A 21,223-nucleotide genomic window follows, 5' to 3' on the forward strand; every position below is an offset into this window, starting at 1 on the left:
ATAACTTAAACTTTACGGCCTCGTTTTCATGCGAAAATGACGGGGCCGTGTTCAGGTTCTCTCGCGCTCTCGTGCTTGGGCCCTAACAAGGGCCCTTGAAGACTTCTGCCGACTCATGATCCCCGAGATCTGTTCCACTGTCTGCTCTGTTTTCGATAAATGCTAAAATATGTCACTTGTGTTTTCGCTCGGCCTGCGGGACGATTGTCCTGACGCCCCGTCCATGTTCGTCTCTGAATCCCCCGCCGTCCGTCTTCATCGGCCCTCGCTGGAGGAAAAGAGCAGCGGTCGGAAATTGTCAATAACCCTCCTCTGATCCTCGGATGACTCACCGTGACCCAGAGCAACGAACCAAAGCAAGTGAAACTAGCCGTTTCCATGGTAACGCTGAGACATTTTGTCTCTGAAGAACCAGGCATGAGTCATGTTGTGTCTCGCTCACCTGGCTCACAGACGGAACGCGGTGAACCTTTGAACCGGCCAACTGCACTCAGACCATCTCACACACCGCCACTTCCTTTTACCCTGGCCTTCAAAGTAAAAGCCACTGCCGACTATTTCCTGTATCAGCCTTTCTAAAAGTAGCTCATAAAGTTTTTTAATAATAATTTGATGTCAAATTTAGCTTTCAGTGACCTGAAAAGCGCTATAAACGTCTTCTGTGTCTCTGACATTGAGTTTTAGTCCTCGTCAGCTGCTCTGAATCCTCACTTCTGCAGATACTCATCACCACAGGGTCGCCTCGGTATCTGATCGGAACCCTGTGATTGCGATTAACCCGACAGAAGCGACTCAAACTGGGGAAACACCTCTGTGATGTTTAAACACCTCTGCGTCGTCACGGCAACGACCCTGGAAAGCCTTATCTGACGTTATCTTTGTGGCATTTCCACGTTTATTAGGGAAGTGGATAAACACGGCGCTGCGGCGGGAGACGGATGAGGAGTGACAACCCTGTGACGTCAGGACCGCTGCGACACCGCGTGTCCATGTGACCCGACCTGTGTGTGTGAGTTCTCCTCAGGACAATGGAGTAAAAATGTCATCTGAGATGATTGACGTGTGTCGGATAAATCACCTGTTTGTGTGTCTGCGTGTGTGTGAGTGTCTTGAGCTGTCAGGAAAAAGTAAAAGCACATTTTTACCGATAAAAAAGTGAAACTCTTAGTACACTAAAACACCACCCTGTAGTTTTCAAAATAAAAGTCTCAGTTGACGTTCGTCCACGCTAAAACACCACCCTGTAGTTTTCAAAATAAAAGTCTCAGTTGACGTTCGTCCACGCTAAAACGCCACCCTGTAGTTTTCAAAATAAAAGTCCAAGTTTCTGTTTAAAACATAACCCTGTTTTCAAAATAAAAGTTTTATCTTTTGTTCGTCCACACTAAGACGCAGCCCCACAGTTTTCAAAATAAAAAACTCTTGCCGTTGACGTTATAAAATTGTTCATTCGCGGTCGGATCAAAATAAAACTCCATGCTAAAAACATGACCTCAGAGCTTTCAAAATAAAAGTTTCCCCTTCACTCTCTGTGTCTCGAACTTTGAAAGCAGCTGTTTTTTTCATCGTTTCATTACTTATTTATTCTCGCCTCCTCCAGACGTTTTAATCTTCTGCTTCACTGGAGCATCTGCGAGATTAAAGAGTCAGGAGCGGCGAAGGCAACAGGACGGTTCACACGTGGGCCAGAGGGGGGCGCTGTGGACCGACAAGAAGCATGTTTATTAATAAGGTTAATAAGGCTTATGTAAACTAATATTAAAACATTTTACTGCATATTTTACATGTGCACTACACTTTATATAACTGCTCAAATGCACGTGTTTTACATTATGTAAAATACACGTTTTACATATGAAAATATAAAAACACTACGTGAACAAATATAAATGTAAAAATACTTTATAAATATTCTTCAGTTTGAGTTGATTTTAATCATCAGCGACCGTAGGTGTAAACATTCACTGTTACCACGGAGACGACAAACAAACAACACACGTAGGTGTGTTTTATATACAGTTATATATACGTCTGTGACAGGCAGTGACTCATTCATATGGATGAGGTTGTTTTTTTTTTTAATATTTATGAAGCCTGGACATAAATATGCATCAAAACTAAAACAATGACCTGTGTGTGTGTGTGTGTGTGTGTGTTCTTATATGTGTGTCTTTGTGAGGACCAGAAATCATATAAACCATAAGGAAACCTTTTGTCTGGTCCTCACAACTTTAAAGGCTTTTTTAAAAGTGAAGGTGTGATTTTAGGTTTGGGGTTTTATGTCCTCAGTCAGGATGCTGAGCGAGTGTGTCTGTGTGTGTGTGACATGACACACCCATATGTCACTCTCAAGGTTCCCTCGTCCCCAATAATGATCTGTATGTAATTGAAGTGTAAGATGACCTTTGGTTTATGGTTGTTTACATACTGATACACACACACACACATTCCTGGATGGAATCACAGAGCAGATTAATGCACAAACAAACGAACAGCAGAAAGATGAAGGATTGTTTGAAGAGGAAACATGAAGAGTCTGGTGTTTGATCTGTTTCTCGCTCACACACACACACACTCTGACAGCAGGACAGTAATTGGTCAGCGAGGTTGTGACGCCGAATTCACCTTTAATGTCAGGATGTTGAGTGAAGAGGACGTCCCCGCTCTAAAGCACTCATTTTATTTTGAAAGGTTTTGCTGTGGATGAACGGAAATGGAGAATTTAGTTTTTGTTTTAACTCAAGAGAATGAGACTTTTATTTTGAAAACTTGTGTTTTCGTGTGGATGAACAGAAAGTGATACCTTCATTTTGAAAACTGTGCAGTTGTGATTTAGTGTGGATGAACAGAAAGTGATACCTTTATTTTGAGAACTGCGCAGTTGTGATTTAGTGTGGATGAACAGAAATTGAGACTTTACTTTGAAAGCTGTAGGGTTGTGATTAAGTCTGGGTGAATAGAAATTGGGACTTTTATTTTGAAAACCGCAGGGTTGTGATTTAGTCTGGGTGAATAGAAATTGGGACTTTTATTTTGAAAACCGCACAGTTGTGATTTAGTGTGGATGAACAGAAACAAATACTTTTATTTTGAAAACCACACAGTTGTGATTTAGTGTGTATGAACAGAAACTAATACTTTTATTTTGAAAAACGAACAGTTGTGATTTAGTGTGGATGAACGGAAACTGAGACTGAAACATATCGGGAACAGATTCACGTGGTCGCCGCGCTAACTAAATAAACCTCTGCTTCCTGTTTACACCTAAACGGTCATGTGACATCATGTCTTCATGTGGACTGTCCTCTGAGTGAGGACTGAGCTAAAAACACCTCAGTGTTTTTGATTTACGGCCATTTTATGGACCTCAAAAATGTCGTCATGCCGTCCTTAAAACCAGGCACAATTCCTCCCTGATGGACGTCCACGTCTCCGCTGTCTTTTATGCTCAGACGGACGACGATGGGACTAAAGACATCGTCTCTCGAGTGTTAGCGTTGATCGCTGACGGGAAGCAGTCGCGTTTATGAGCCCGCCACCGTAGTGATGACTGGCGGGGGATTTCGGCGTCCCTGAGAGCGAGCCCACATGGCTGCTGTTTCCTCCTCCGTCTCAGTGAGTGTTTGTGATGTTTGGCCTTGAAGCGTCTGTCAGAAAACAAACTATTTTCGTCTCCACATCATTAAGCTCAAGGCTGAATGAACGACCGGCGTCGCCTTGATGTTTTTTTCTCCGTCTAATTATCGGCACGGGTCGACTCGAGGTGACGCCTCCGCGGCGAGGATCCGCCTGCACAGTTTCACCTCTGCATGCGTCGCTTTGTTTGTGCCGTGGAGGCGGAGTTACGGGAGGGGTTACGGGTTTTTGAAGTGTCTTTGTTTTGGCCTCCTGACCGCAAGAGAAAAGAAAAAGATTTTAGCCACTTAATAAAAGGCTCAATGAATAGAAATTTACATTAAACAAATTCTATGATATCTTTAAAAGAATTTTCCCACCACTTTATCTCACTGTTAGACAGATTTTGTAACGTTTGTAAAACACTGGGAGAGTGAGAGTGCTCTCACTCTCCCAGTGGTTTACAAACTTTAGTTTCCTGTTGGAAAATGCCGTCCAAGTCCAAGATAAGGCAGAATATCGTGACTTTGTGTTGACATTAGTTTGATAGTCAGTCATTAGTCAGTAAGGATTTGTGTGAGATATTCACCCTCTTCTGCACTTAGTGAAGATGGTGAGAAGGAAAAAGCTGAGACACGCCTCCAGGTGACCTTTACCGTAGTTCATAAAGAGCTTCCACCTTGAATGTTTCGCAGCCTGACTCATTCCGCAGCAGCGTCAGTGCTCGCAAACACAGAGAGTCGTCCCCTACCTCTTCACGGAACACATTAGCTCCGTAATTATCTGGAGGATTTTAATTTCTTCCGAAGTGTCTAATAAAGTGGCTCGTTAGGGTTTTCAGTGAGGGGGAAAGGAGACGTGAGAAGGTCTGTCACAGGCTGCTCATTACTGTACTTCACTGCTCACAGGAACAACAAAGTCCTTACAATGCTTCATGAAACAGAGCAAAATTCATTGTGTTCTCGTTCATTAGATACAAGAGTAACCAGAACAGTGAATTATATCACTGTGGTTAGTGTTGTTTAACTTATCTTTTGGCACCTTAATAAAACTTTAATTCACCTCGCTTTGCTTAAGAAAAACAAACATATTCATATTCTGTCTATCTGTTACTGCTAAAGTAGTGTTTCTAGCTGCAGATGTGAATTCAAAAGCCGCTTCCAAAACAGTGCTGTCAAAGTAGCTATAGCAAGTGCTAAAGTAGATACTTATGTGGCTATCGTAGCTGCTAAAGGAGCAGTAAGTACAGAAGTACCTGCCAAAATAGCAATCATAGCTGCTACAGTACCTGCTAAAATAGTTACAGTAGTGGCTACATTGAATGCTAAAGTAGCTGCTTACATAGCCATAGTAACTTCTATAGTATTATTAAGTGCAGAAGTAGCTGCCATACTAAGTGCTAAGGTATCTGTTTCAGTAGCTGCTAAAGTAGAAGTTAGAGCAAAAGCAGCTGCTATACAGTAAGTGCTAAAGTAGCTGCTACAGTAGCTTACAAAATAGCTGTAGTAGCTGCTTACGCAGCTCTAGTTACAGTAGCTGCTGAAGTAGAAGTTAGAGCAAAAGCAGCTGCTATAGTAAGTGCTAAAGCAGCTGCTATACTAAGTGCTATAGTAGCTGCTACAGTAGCTTACAAAATGGCTAAAGTAGCTGCTACATTAGCAGTAAGTGTAGAAGTAGCTGCTATAGTAAGCACTAAAGAACTGCTACAGAGCTCTGGTAGCTGACATTGCACAAATCCCATCATGCCATTTTGGCAGTAGGTGGCGCCATTCATGTCCATAGACACATACAGTAGTTCAGACAGCTCATCGTGGTTTAGAAGCGTTTCCTGCCAACATGGCGGTGTCATGTGACACGTGGACATCTCCTGATGTAAATATATTATATTTACAAGAGATATTTAATCTGAGATTATACAGCATTTATTTTTATACTAATAATATTCACATGTCTGTGTTTGACTGAATGCAGCAAATTCAACACATTTAGTTTGTTATGTAAGAGGAAATCATAGATCCTTCTTCTTCTTTAGGAGGTGTTATGTTTACATACGTGTGTGTGTGTGTGTGTGCGTGTCTGTCATTTTGGAGCAGCTGCAGCTGAAGATAACGTCTTTTTATTTCATTTCAGCACAGATTAAATGTGTCTGCGTCGCCAGCTTTAATGGAAAAAAACACGTTGAATATGAGCGGACGTGTTGTTGTTTCACACAAATTATTTCACACAATTAAACGTGATGTGAAAAATTGTCGTACGTTAAGTTGAGAAGATGTGAGAATCAAGTCGAATGAAATCAAGGTGATTAATCGCATGAAATCACAAGTTTGACTAAATTTAAAGAACAAAAAAAACCTTAACTGTTTAAATAAAATGGAATAATTGTCTGAAAATATACACGTTAATGTCAATGTGTTCCATTTGTAATCGGAACTCTGACTTTCCTACTCGGAGCACGACTTTTGCAGTAAACAGCATTTGTTTCGTATTTGTTACGCTTTGATTTTTAAATGTAGACAAAGAAATACCACGTACAGTGCTGTTAGCGACTTTGCCTCCATGTTTTTTTCCGACTTCTCTAGCGTCAACACGGTGAACTCGGATGTGACGTCACTACAGGTTCCGATTTCCTCATGTCGGAGTTTGGAGACTTCCCAAGTTGATAAGATATCCGGCTCAGGAACTCGGACATTTCCACTTTCAACGACAACTGGAACACACAATCTGTCCTCACTGTGTCGCGATTAGTCGCACGAACTCCACCGCTAGCCAAGCACTAACAAAAAAGCTACTGTTTTTAATGTTACAGTCAAGGCTAGGACCTTAGCATGACCTTAGCATGATCGTTAATGAGGACACACGTGTCTCATTAATAAGCAGGAAACAACAAACCATTCAACTTTATTTAAACGATAAGAACAAACAAACAAACAAGTCTGTGTTAAAGAGAAAGTTTTTATGCAAGTGTGGCTCTGACATTCTTCACTTTACTGTGGTTTGATTCTGAGACGGTTTCATATTTTCTCTTTTCTCTGTCGTCAGAATACACACACACACACACACACACACTGAAATTAGCGAGGCCTTTGATAGCCGTCTGTTCTCGTGGGACTCCTGTGCTTTCATGAGCAGCTGAGGGGACGAGTCCACGTCCACAGAGTAGCTCATTAGCACGGTCTTGCTCTCTCTCTCTCCCTTTGACACACACACACACACATACACACACACAGTACAGTAATGATCTGATGAAGCGATGATGGATCCGCTGCGTTTCGATCGATGACCTCTGGCTCTTTCATTTGTTCTGTCGCTGAACATTTGATTGACAGCTCATGATACGATGACGCGTTGATGCACAAAACAGAAGTGAGTTATCGTGACTCTGAAAGTTGTTAAAGGTCTAAATTTGCAAACCGAACAAAGGCAGACGAGAGTCTTTTTTTTTTGTGACATTTTGATAATGACATTCACGTTATAAATGCTAATTTAAAAAAAAAAGGCTTTAACTTCACATAATGGACCAAATTAATTCTCTTTTTTGTTTAATTAATTCTGACTCGTTAAAGGGTTTTTCAAGTTGTGGTTGTGTATTATACTGTCACGATATCTCCCACAGCAAAGTCCATAAAGGAAATCAGTGATTTTAGCTCACAGGGACACAGGAGCTGCTGGTCCTCTGCTGCCTCGTGTGGTCACTTTGTGTCACTGACGTAAATCTGAAGAAAGGTTTTCAAACACCTGACGGAGGCAGCAGTGGATCAACAGCTCCTGTGTGCTGTGGTGTTAAAATCACAGTTTACGAACCTTATCAGTTTTCTTGATAAAGTTCCACAGCAGACGACGGCAGGACCGCGTCCGTCTTCAGGAGTGATGGACTCTTCGCGTCCACCTCGTCTCTCCGTCTCCTCACTGGTTTAATTTTCAGTCAAGCAAAAACCCTGAATGTCTTTATTCCACCTCAGCATCATTTTTCAAGCGCAGCCTCGCATTTTTCCCTAAATGGCATTTCACGCCTCGTACTGACGATCTGATCGTGATGCTGGAGACGTTTCTCCCCCTCCTCCTCCCCCCCTCCCTCCTCGCCAGGAGAAGAAGTGTCTCTGTGTCTCTGTAAGGACAGTTTGGATTGAAATGTCTCAGAATAAGAAGTCATTTATCTCCGCGTGTGATTGGATGCTGCCAGGCTCGGGATGATTGCTTTGTTTTTTTTGTTCCATATTCAGATTTAGTGAGTGACTGAAACATTGAAACATTACACATAATGATTCTGATTCTTGACTAGAAGAAAACTCACTTATATTCACGTAAATGGACTCAAATAAAAGCTCAAACTCATTTCTCTTACTATATTTAAAATTGAAGCAAAGACAGCTCTGCTTTCCTTCCTCACGTCGTGTGAGCTCGTCCTCGTTGCAGCTCCTGCATCATCCGGCCGTCAGGATTATCGCTCAGTCCCTGATATCTTCCTGCGGCATGAAGCCGTTTATCCACCAATGTTTTGAAGAAGCTGGTGTTGAGCCAAGTGAAGTCAGGCGACGCTTACTTCACAGAACCCTCCGAGGACTTTGGTAATCCTGCAGCGAACACAGGAAAACACTCAGCAGAGTGTTAGCGTGGTAAACACGGGCATCTGCGAGGTTTTTACGGACACGAGAACCGGCCGGAGACACGGAGGCTAAAATGTAGCGGCGGAGAGGCAAGAAAAAATAGTCCTGTGAAGGTTCTCAGTCCCGCAGGACGTCGTCGTCTTCTGTGGTGAGCTGCAGGCGTCTGGACTCGCCTGAGTTCAGCTGAAGATGTTAGAACTCTTGAGTTCTGACTAAAAACCCGATATTTAGCCTCTGAAGGCTGAAAGACTTGTTAAAGTCGGCTTTTATGTGACTGTTGATCCTTTTAGAGCTCAGGGTCAGGGTTAGGGTTAACCCTGACCCTTGTAGGCAGCTGATAGTCGATGTCATAAGCAGTGTTTCTGTCGTGGTACAGTTCCGTTTGTAATGGTACGGTATGTTCGGAATGGGTAAGTCCTAGGTCAGGCCTTTACGTGGCAGGCGGTGTGCGGGCTGCACGTGATGTTGTGCCGGTGCAATGACGACAAACAACAACAACGGAGGACATCCAGACGTCCAAGACGTCAAGGTTTGTATGAGGATGGACCTGACCTTACCATTTCAGGTTGGGACCCAGAGGGAAGGGTGCCAAAGAATGGAGCGGTTGGGGCAGATTATGTTTGCTCTGCTGAGCGATGGTTCCTCCAGGTTCTCGGGCGGCTGGGTCTCGTCCAGATGAGCCGGCTCTTCTGCGTCGATGCAGTGATTGTTTGGTTTCCTCAGAGTCGAGGTCGGGACACTCCTGTCTCTTTGAACCTTGTCCTGAGGATGAACGAGTTTCTGACCTGAGGTGTTGCAGGGTGTGGAGTTGGTTCAGATATGTATGAAAACGGAGAGTCATGGGGATGGACTGCGAGGCTGCTTTTTCCAACGCTTCACGTCTGTGTGTCTGCGTCTCTGAGGTGGACAGACCTGCACTCTCTGTCCTTAGGTCATTCTCTTGTGTCGCGTGCTTTAATGTCGTCTTTCGGTACAAAGTTTTCTGTCGTTTACATAATTATTGTTCGTCTTTCCCAGTCATTTCCACGCGTCTCCACATTCTCGTACTCTTCTTTCCTTTTCTTTTTTGTTGCTGGTTTCGCTGACATGTTGATTATTATTATCATTTCATTTTCTCTACATTCCAATTTTTCCACTCTCTCCGCTTTTGTTTTTGATGTTGCTCATGTTTTCAGAGCTGTTTCCATTTCCTGGACATCTTATCAATGTGCTAATGGAACCTAAATTTGCCTCTGTGTGTGCGTGTGTGTATGTGTGTGTGTGTGGTTTCCTCCCGCACAAACACAAACGAGTCATCGTCCCAATCATGAAACTCATCATCTTTGGTAGATTGCAAATGAAACACGTGCCGTTGATCTCCCGCGTTATTTGCACCCGTAAATCAAATGTAAATGTGTGCGCGTCCTGAACACAGTGAATAATAAAATGTCTCCACTTGTTCCCAGAGGACGATCTATAAGATTCTATGAAGCAGAAACGCTCTGAAAAGACGCAGAACTTAAAATACTCAACAGCTTCCATGGGTTTTTTATTGATCACCTTTATTCTCAGTCCAGCAGCAGCAGCCCCCGCACGGAGGAGGCAAGTGATAGATTTTAATTTGTGACCTTATTATTCGACCTTTGTCACAGTCTCATTAAAATCCTTTTCCATTTGGGAAACTTGTGGGTTTTTTTACTTCTCGATCGCACAATTTGGAACGCGGGTTGATTAATGATCGGAGAGTAGAGGAATCGAGGAAGTTCAAAGAGTGTTGGAGAGGCTTGAGTTTATAATTAGACAAAGAAAACTTCATATAAGTAAAGTAAGTAAATATGGTCGTACAGTCTGACTCCGCCTCTTATCTCCAGTGAAGGACAACGCTTCACCTTGTCAGGACATTTTGGAGGAGGACGGTCTCGTTCTGTTCCATCATGACTTTGTGAGACACGGTTTTACTGTGAGTTTGGTCTGGGAGACCTGTCTACCCTGACCTTTAACCCCCTGGGATGAACTGGAACAGAGACTGTGAGCCGGGATCTTCTCGGACCTCATCAGTGATCTACAGCAGGGCAATCAAAATGAGGAACCTCAATGCCTGCTGTCCGGACAGTAGCTGCTCATCCTCAAGCAGACTTCCAAATGGTCATCCATCATGGTGGAACGGTATTTAATGAGCTTCATGTGGGAAAAGGCTGAAGTCAGTGTCGTACGTTTGTAGATTTGCAGATCAGACAAATGCATTTCGAGTTTTTGGTTCCCCACTCATTCTTGTGCCCTTCAGTAGAGTCGTCTAAATTGGAAAGGCTAACTCGGGCATCAGCTCGCCGGTGATTTGCAGCTGTGGTGAAGCGCATGTTAGAAAAGATGAGACCTGTGACTGACTTACCTGTACGTCAATCAAAGGGCAAATGCCACAGTGAAGATGGATGACGGGCACCCCTTCTCTACTGAATGAATGAACTCTTAGAAACTCCATAGACGAGTGGAAGTTGTTACCAACTCCATATAAAAGTCGGTGCAATGGTCAATGGTCAAATACTTGTGTCCATATCGTTTATCGTCTTCTTCCAAAGTCATTTATATCCCTGTGATTTTAAACAAGTCTTAGAACTCTTTTGTAACACTGAGACCAGGAACTCATCTGGGTTTTACCATCACTCCGATCTTTTTCTGAAAACTCTTCCAGACTTTGTCAGGAACTTCCTGTCCCGTCACTTGGAACTCTTTGGACACCTGACGATAACTTGAGTCCCAACTCTTTGTAATTTTGACTCGACCTGGTCCTGTCATGCTGAACTCTTGTTGTCCAAACGACGACACCTTCTTCTGTATCTTGATTGGATCTACATCCATCCTTTCAGAGTCGTGTTACTGCAGTATTAATGGCCCTCTGCCCTAAACACATGTTGTGTTTTTTAAACTGAGGACGCCGCCACCGAGCGCCATCAGTCGATCGTTAGCGGTTGTTAGCTCAAGAGTCCGTAATGACCACACACAGGAAACGCTAACGAGGCTCTAAGTGCATAAAAAGTGCCGCGTTCTTGGCGTTTCCCGCTTTATTAGCTCCGTTATCATGTGACGTTCTTTAAAGCAAATATTATCACTATTTACTCTTTGACACAAATGTTGACCATTAAGATTCTGCAGTTGACATTACAGCACTTAGGTGTGTGTGTGGTCACGGTACTTAGCTGTAAGTGTAGGATGGGATTATGAGCCTGTGGATAATTGGTCCATCACGGCTGCAGCTTACAGTGATAACAGCAGCAGCATCAGCAGCAGCGGCGCTGAGCGTCTTCACCATCATTTCTCTCATGGCCGACGATCCTTCACATTTATGAACATCATCACCGCGTCCTCGCGCTCTTCCTGTTGCGATTCGTCTCCCCGTCACTCGGTGTGTCGTGTAATCATGTTGGACCCGCCTCCCTCCTCGTCTCATTTGTCTGTTTAATTAACCTCGTCTTTTATCACTCTCAGTCTCACCCACCCGTTCCTTTATTGCTTCCTGCTCCGTGACATTTCCATCTTGTTATTGTGTCAGCCCACTCCTCCTCCGCCCTCGTCGTGTTTTCTCCTCAGTCGCCTGAAATTAAATTTCCTCCTGTGAATCCAACAAAATCAAAATCTGCTGCTTTTCTCACCGAAAAACTGTCATAAACAACATTCTTTTGCATCCAGGTATTGATTTCTCACAATCTCTTGGATTTCAGCTTCAGGGCCAGGTTCTCTGTTGTCCTGGTGGGTTTTTTATTTACATATTTGTTGAAAAGTCAAGCTTTTGGGACCTTTTTATTTTTAATTTGAGAGACAGAAGACGAGAGCTGACCAAGCCTGACCTGAGACCGAGATAATTCTGACCAAGCCAAAGAGTTCAGACTGAACCTGACTCTAGCTCAAGAAAGTTCTGAACAAGTTCTGACCTAACCGTGACTAATATGAAGAGAGTTCTGACTGAGCCTGACTTGAGGCCGAGGGAGATCTGACCAAACCCTACCTGAGCCTGAAAAAGTTGTGACTGTCCCTTACCTCGATCCAAGAGAGTTCTGACTGAGCATGACAGACCCGATGGATTTCTCAACAAGCTGGACCTGAACTTCAGAGAGTTCTTGAGAGACTTGAGCCCAAGAGAGAGTTCTCAATGAGCCTGACCTGAACCTGAGAGAGTTCTTGCCCAAAACCGGACATGAGCAGTTGATGAAACTTTCCCGCATGGAAAGATCGCGAGCTACACTTGAGAACCCAAATCTGGGTCCCTGCAGTAAATCTCAGGTCTCCAGCGCCCTCTACTGTTTTAAAACCTCTGAAACCTTTTCATTCGCTCACTTCAATTTTAATGATCCAAAAAAAAAACCCTTAAAGAGGAGTAAATTAAAAAACTGATCTCCGTCCTCTGCTCGTTCTGTGACGAGATAAAACATTTTACTGAGGATGAAAATGTGATTATACTGAGATTAAATGTGATGAAGGTGTAAATGCAAAATCACACAATCATCAAACGTCATTTCATTTTTTTGTTGCCTCTCTTCGACGCAGAAACAGACGCTGCCTCCGTCTCTGTCTCTACCTTTCCTTCTCGTCTCCGTCTGCCTCATGGCGCTGAGATCTGACGGATTCCTCTGTAACATCGTCCGACAGCGAGGGCATGGAGGAAGGTCGCACACGCACACACACACACACACACACTGAGTTTGAGAGATTTGGGATATTTTTTCATGCCGTTCATCCACAGCAGAGAACTCCGACTTCTCTCTCAGGTCTTTTCAGTGAACACTCACCAACCCGATTCAATGAGATATTGATTCATTTATTGACATTCCAGTTTACAAGAAATATCCACGGAACTAAATGCTGAAAATATAGATTTCTTTCCATTAAAAGTTAGAGGTAAATCTATTTATAAGGTCAATATTTTAATAATAATAATCTGGCGCTGGCTAGAAATCATGCTAACAAGACATAATAGGGCCCTCGTGTCCCCACACAACTCTAGGAGTGCAGCAGGTCCCTGACCTCAGTTCTGAATCCTCAAAACCTGTCAACAACCTTTCGCCGTGCAACTCGCCAAAATGGACGCCAAAATTCTAAATTGTCCGACTTCCTGTTGAGTTGAGTCACCTTTTTTGTTCGTCTTGGTCTGTAACATCTTCCCACCAAGTTTTGGGAAATTCGGTGGAACTCAATATTTGCCAAAGTCACTTCCTGTTTCTTGGCGAATGGTCTAAATTTGCCAAACAGAGGGTTACCATGGTCACACCGATTTGAATCCGCAAAACCTTTTGACAACTTTTCATCTTTGACGTGTCAAATTGGCTTCTTTTTTTTAATGTCATTGCGACAAATTTGCTCGTACAAGTTTTCTCGCCAAAATGGACAAACAAACTAAATACGAATATTTATTTATTTAAATGTTGCACCTTTAATGATTCGTGAGAATCTAATTTTTAGCACCACGTCTAGTTTTCACAGTAACTGCAGCATGGACACGTGTCCCTCACAGTGTCTTCACAGTGTCTTCACAGCGTCCGTGTTAGTGGAGGATGTGAAATTGTCCCCCGGAGGTTTTTCCAGAGCTGAGGCAAAGAATCTGTGTCAAGAGTTCATGACGCGACCTCAATATCACAGAAGAAGAAGAAGCCGCGAGGAAAAGTCACAACATCAAACCATGTTTCTGTCTCTCATCCATCTGCTTTGTTCATTGTTGTTGTTTTGATCGTTTGTTTGTTGTTTTCATGAAGACAGACGTCTGTGTGTGTGAGTGTGTGTGTCAGGACTAATAGTCCTCATGGAGACCAAAACCTGGTCCTAATGAGGCAGAACCCCTCATTTCTGAGGACCTGGTTTAGTTTAAGGACAAAGATTTGAATCGTGGTTATGGTTAAGGCTTTTTTTAGTTCATCTCTGTCTGGTCCTCTCAACTCTTAAAGGCTTTTTAGGTTAGAGTTAGAATTAGGTAAAGGTTAAGGGTTAGTGGTAGTTATAGTTAGATTAAGGTTTATGGTTAGATTAAGTGTCCAGGAAACGAATTTAAGACACTTTCATGTTAAAAGTCAGATTAGTTTAAATTGGACTAACGTACCTGGATAACGTGATTCATAGTCCGATTACTCCTTCGCTTAGTCGGACTAGAGTCGGATAAATATGTGGTCCTTACAAATGCAAGGAAGAAGACCCACTGTTGGACGGACGGAGAGATGGTCCATCTCACCGTCCACCTATGGAGGCGGAGTCAGATATACAATTTTCTCCTCCGCATGTTTACACGGAGATTGTCCGTCTTAATCAGACTATCGAGGACGTTTTGACAAACTGTTTAGGTTGAGACTGATTTTGTCCTCATGTCTTTAAAAGGCTTTTTTCATGTTTTTTTAAGGGTTAAGGTTAAGATAAGGGGGTGGTGAATGCATTGTCTCTGACGTGTGTGTGTGTGTGTGTGTGTGTGTGATGAAGCGTGTCCGTCTGTCTCCGTCTGTCAGCTGAAATTATTTCTGACAGAAGAAACAGGAAAATGTCCTCAAAACACGAATCAAAGAGTTTTTTAAAAGAAGACGAATCACCGTCTTTGTTTGACTAAAAGTGGACTCTTTGAAATGGATCAGTGGTGGAGCAAGTTGTTGTTCAACTGGAAGGTTGTGGGTTTGATTCCCGGCTTTGCGAGTCCACGCGAAGAATGGATAAATGTCAAACACTGACGAGTAGAGCAGCTTTGAATAGTTAGTCTGGTCCGGTCCGGTCCAGTCCAGTCCAGACCGGACCAGTCCAGACCGGTTCTACTGTCCTCAGAGAAAAGAGACAATTAATGTCACATGAGATAAGAGTTCGTTAAACGTTGTTGTGAATGTTTTGAATTCTGCCCTCATGTGAACCGAGGACGTCCGTCCTGTCCCTGCTGGTGTTGGACTCAATGATGTCCTTCATCAGTGACTATGGTTTTTAAATGTAGGACAAACAGGAAGTAAATATGTAAATAAATATAAAAGGCTCCAGCTCTGATTCTTCAGTTTCTCTGCCAGAAAAATATAAATAGACTTCAATGTCTCCTGGTACACACACCATTGTCTCTCTCTCTCTGTGTGTGTGTGTGTCTCTGTGTGTGTGTGTGTGTGTGTCTGTTATCGCTCCATTCCAGCGTTGATCAACATCAACTCTGTGAAATTGAACAGATTGAAGAGTGATAGAGTGAAGGAGAGCAGGAAAAACCAGTCCCAGGTCTCTGTGTGTCTATGTCTGTGTCTCTGTCTCTCTCTGTCTGTCTGTCTGTGTGTCTCTGTCTCTGAGGAAACTGCAGATTAAGACAAAGGAAGGTGGACATAAATATGTAAATATGAACAGACAATTGCACAACAAGACAATCAGAGATGGCAGACTTCACCCCATTCACGCAACTAGTGGCCACTAGTGGTCATATTGAGTGCTGAAACACACACACACACACACACATACTAAAAACAATAGTTACTATACTATAATTTGCGACAAATATGAAACCTTAAACCTCGGATCAGTCGGCTTTGTGTTTTTGAGGCTAACGCGACGCAGGGAAAAGTTCTTCATCCTGTTTGAATCCCCGAGGCCACGAGATCGAGGAAATAATCCACCGACGTGGACGTGAACATTTGTTTGTTTGTTTTAAACCTCTGGTCCCCGTTAAAGCAGATAAACTCCTCCTCAGTGAAGTATGTAAATCCAACGCACCTCTGGAAGATTCTCTGACCCACATTTACTTATCAGCAGCAAACAGCAGATAAGCTGTTTGTGTGTGTGTGTGTGTAATAAGCAGCAGCAGTTCACACTAACAACAAACACGACCTGTGTTTATCAGCAGAAATGAGCCGTAAGTGTTTGTATGTGTGTGTTTGTATAAGCGTGTTTGGGTGTGTGTGTGTCATCACTTTACAATTAAATATTTGTATGTACTTAAGAAAAGGCGGCCATTTTGTGTCACCACGTTTTGGCTCAGGGAGATTTTTACTGTGCATTTTACTTGAACTCGTGTTTTTTGATGTCAAAGTGTAGTTAGGATAGAAAATGACGTCATCTGCGTATACATTAATCCTCTATAATCGCACATTACGCTTTTTTTAGAAGTCGTGAGTGAGAACGATGTCATACTCGGATTATTTGGTGTTATTAATGCTAACATTTGAGCTATGGTCGCTAATTAGCAAGCTAACTTCAAAATGATTGCAACGGAAATGTATTTAGTATATATATATATATATATGTATATACATACATAATGTATTTCTAAATCGACGACACTACAAAGCACTTAAAGATGTTCTCTTATTGTGAAAGGTTGTGTGGCTGTAAGCAGGACGTCCTGTGTGGTTTTCTTTGTGCAAACAGAAAACAGAAAAAGGACACAAACTTGTTTTCCTTTATTATTATTATTATTGTTATTCCCAGAAAATGGATGTTCATGTTTGTGCTGACGCGTGAAATGTTTCTATATTTGGAGCAATAATCCCAGTCTGTTCCCTCAGGTCAAACAATGACGCCGCGCTATCGCTTCACTCTCCTTCTTTCTCTTCATTAATTCATGTTCTGCCCTTCATCCCTTCATCTCTCGCTCTCTCCTCGTTAGACACGTGTTAGCCTGCTACTCTTAATTAACAGACACACTTCAAAGCCTCAGTGGCACATTTACACTTTTTTATTCTTTGTACTTTTTAAAGAACAAATGTTTTTGCTGCTGCTGGAAGCTGTTAGCACGCTAGCTGTTGGCGGGGGAGAAGTCAACACGCAGTAGTTTGCTAATTAATGAGTAGATGTAGCAGACGCTCCTCATCTCTGCGTCGACGACAGTACATGAAAACATGAATTAGCCATTAAAAGACTGGACTTTATCCCCCAACCCCTTTTTTTCCCCGTCCAGCAGCAGCTGTTTTTAGCGACAACGCCAGACAGAACAGCTGTTAGCCGTTAGCCGTAAGCGACTAAAGACTTCCCTTCAGGAGGAGGAAGAGATCAAAGACGGAGAGAAAAGAAGCTTAAAATTGAAACACATTTTTGGCTTAAACTCGTCATTATTATGTTAAAACTGATGTCAAAGTGTAATAAGGATAGAAAATGACATCATCTGCGAATTAATTAATCCTCTATAATCGCACATTACGCTTGTTTTGGAGGTCGTGAGTGAGATATTTTGCGACAGTTTGTTTTAATGCTAATTAATGATAATTTGAAGAACAAACTTGATTTGTTTTAGTCTTAACTAAGTTATTTTATTGTATGAATTTTAAATTTGGAACCAGGAAATTGTTATCTTCACTGTCAGCATATATGTATATATGTATGTATATAAGTGAGCAGCATGTTATTCAAGCCTTAATTTATACATCAGACTGTGCAGAAAGTTTCCCCTCAGGCTCCTCCATGGTGAACAGATCACTGAAGATGTGAGACTGAGTTCTCACAGAAGCTGGTGGTATCCTGAGCAGCAGCCTGAGGGGTCAGAGGTCATGGTTGTAAACAAACACGGCCTCAGATGCGTGCGTGTGTGTGAGTAAAAGATAAATGTTGAGAGAACAGAAATCTGTTTATTACTCTAAGTGTGAAAGTGAAAGCATTTACCTTCACAGAGTCACTAGTAGTGTGTAAATGTACAGTACATTATATCACACACGGTAACAGTGTCCACTGATGTCCATCACACTTTTTATCACAGCACAAGCTAACACTTTATGTTCCCAGCTTTAATCCCGTGTCCCTGCGTACAGTCCCTCTCCAGCCGCTGATTATTAGCTGGTTTACAATCCTGACAGATTTAAAAACCAGGCTACATCTCGCCCCAGAGATAGATATTCTCTCTAATCTCAAACATGCACACCCTGGAGGATTAGGTAGTCTCCCACACCAAACCCCATAGAGAAAATCAGCGATTTCAACATCACAGCACACAGGAGCTGTTGATCCACTGCTGCCTCCATCAGTAAATTCAAATGTCTTATTTTTGTCACTTCGGCATTTGAAATCCTTTGTTCAGATTGACCTCAGTGACACAAAGTGACCACACGAGGCAGCAGTAGACCAGCAGCTCCTGTGTCCCTGGGTGCTTAAATCACTGATTTTCTCTATGGACTTTGGTGGTTGCAAAAGTATTTCTAACAGTTAAATAAAGCAGTGAACACATTCTTAAGATAAAGCAGACATGTGCTTTCATTTTGTTCAGGGTCTAAAATCTGTTGTGTGCTATCTTGTGTGTTTTTCAGAACTGATCCTGTACTGGACAACTTCAGGACACAGGAAATGTGACTGCAACTGTTTTCGATCAGTTATTTTAATTTGTTCAACTCTCAGTATTGTGACTCTAACTATATAAACATGTAATAACAGTTAGTTTAAGCCGACTCTACTAAAAACCCTGTGAATTGGCTCATCTGTTGCTATGCCAACCAGCAGGTTAAGCAAGAATCTTGTTCTCGGAAGCTCTTTTTCTGCGGGGTCTTTTTTTTCCCCTGTAAATGTGTTTGGATAAAAGCCACAAGGAGCTTAAGGACGTTTGTGAGTTTGTGTTGTTGGCGTCATGGAGGAGCGCTTGGCTCGACCGCCTGCTCGTCATTAGTCACGGCAGCGAAGACGCCTCGCTAGCTCGCGTGTGTGCGTTCCGCATGATGTCCAATCACAAACACCGTACAATACGTTTCTACAGGGGAAAACTAAGGGAACCTGGTGATTCTGAAGGGTCACTCTCCCACACCAAAGTCCATAGAGAAAATCAGTGACTTTAGCTCACAGGAACACAGAGGGTGCTGGTCTCGCTGCCTCGTGTGGTCACTTTGTGTTACTGAGGTAAATCTAAACGAAGCATTTCAAAAGCCGAAGTCACATAAATAACGCATTTGAACTCAGTGGTGGAGGCGGCAGAGGATCAACAGCTCCTGTGTTCTGTGACGTTAAAAACGCTGATTTTCTCTATGGGGTTTGGTGTGGGAGAGTGAGCGGCTTACAGAGTGACTCAAAGTTTGGTTTCACAGTTGTCTCACAGCGAGGTGAAGCAGTGAACACGCTCTTTAGATGTCGCACATTTAAAATAATGTCCACTTCATCTGGTGATTGTTCTGTTCATTGGCTTTGTCAACGTTTCCCAGCTGGAAGCCTTTGTTCTTGTGTCAGTAACTCATGAAAACACAAACTGCCCTTTTTATTTGATGAGCAGGACGCGTGTGTGTGTGTGTGTGTGTGTGTGTGTGTGTGTGTGTGTGAGGAGAGCAGACACACACTCAGATTGTTTCTCACTCCTCATTTATTCCTGAAATGTGGCACTCGCTCGTTTGTTTGTTTTTGTTTCAACGGTAAATGCTCGCAGCTGTGGGGGGTCGCGTGTCATTTCTATTTTCATACGTCAGCGGCCATTATGCTGGGCAAACAAAGCGCGGGTGAGACGAGTGCGAGCGGTAACCTGATGATGGACGGATAATGGGAGGAGGCTCCCGTGGATGTGAGGATGGAAACGAGGGCAGAGGTGGGGAAAAGAAACGTCGAGGAAAGACGGAGCGCGCGGGGGGAAAATGATGGAATCAGGGAAGAGGTGATTGTGATGATCACATGAGAGCGAAATCACCTAGCATGCTCTGTTTTTAACGGCGGAGATGGAACTTTCACATTTTTCCACTGGGAATTTTCAGGATCTGCTTCCATCAGAAGCGTCAATTCGGCATTCCCTTTCAAAATAAAGTACTCCAAGAGCAGAAAAATACAATACATTTATACGTTTACCATGAAACTTCCTGACACCACTATTATAACTTTTTTACAACTTTTATTTTGAAAAATTTCTTAGACTGGACAAACTGAAATCTAGGCATTTATTTTGAAAACTGGGAAGTTCTGTTTAAATGTGGACAAACCAAAACTGTTGTTTTCAATTTGAAAGCTATTGAGTTGTGTTAAGCATGGACTAACAGAAATGGAGACTTTTATTTTGAAAATTAAGGGTTCTGTTTTTTTGTGGATAAACGGAAAGAAGTTTGTTTTTTAGTGTGGACGAAACCAAATGTAGGCATTTATTTTGAAAGCTGGGAAATTGTGTTTTAGTGTGGACCATCAGAAATTGGGCCTTTTATTTTGAAAATAATGTTGTTTTTTTGGTAAAAATAAGAAATTACAACTTTTATTCTGAAAATAAAAGTGGACAAACAGAAAGTGAGACTTTTACATTTTAGTGTTTCTGCTTTTACTTTTACTCGCACAGATTTTACAACCATCTACTTCCTGTACCTGGTCATGTGACCCATGTTTTCAGGTCTTAGTGTGGACAGATAATGAGCTGAAACTGGAGGCTTTTTTTTTACTTGGTAAGTGTGGATGATCCCAACTATTCAGCAAAAATAAACTTGATTAGTTTTGTCCCTTTAATTAAAAACACAACATTCACCCCCTGAAATGAGAGGGTGAATGTGGATTTGAAGACAAAGTCAACAAAAGAGGACAGTGATTACCGGAGGGATCCGATCGAACTGAGCTGATCAATGACGAGTGAAAGTGAAAATTGATCGGGTTCAGTTATAAAACGCAGCTGTAACGAGTCTGATGGTGGACGTTTGTCCTCTTCCTCGGTGTCTACATGCTGTCCACATGTCCATGTGTCCACATTTTGTTACATTAATAAAAAAGGTAACATATCTTTTTGGTAACGTTAGTAACATGTTTTCTCTCTGTAGCGCCCCCTGCAGAAAGCTCTGTCCTGAGTCTCTTCATCTTGTTCTTAATCTTCGTCTTCTTCGTCTTCTTCTTCTTCTTGTGTTTTTTTTAATCCTGCTCTCTGACTGGCAGCTTCATTACAGAGACGCTTGAAAAGAATCAAACACACAGTGACAAAAATAAACCGTCACTAAGTTTCCTGATGCACTTTACACACACACACACACACACACAGACACACACACACACACACACAGACACACACACAGTGTCATGACAACTGTGTGACATGAAGTTCAGTTGCACTGACAGTTGGATATTAAAGCAATCACAGAAATCCTCTGTGTGTGTGTGTGTGAGAGAGAGAGTTTGTGTGT

The sequence above is a fragment of the Solea senegalensis genome, linkage group LG3 (assembly GCF_019176455.1).
Source record: "Solea senegalensis isolate Sse05_10M linkage group LG3, IFAPA_SoseM_1, whole genome shotgun sequence".
Taxonomy (NCBI): domain Eukaryota; kingdom Metazoa; phylum Chordata; class Actinopteri; order Pleuronectiformes; family Soleidae; genus Solea; species Solea senegalensis.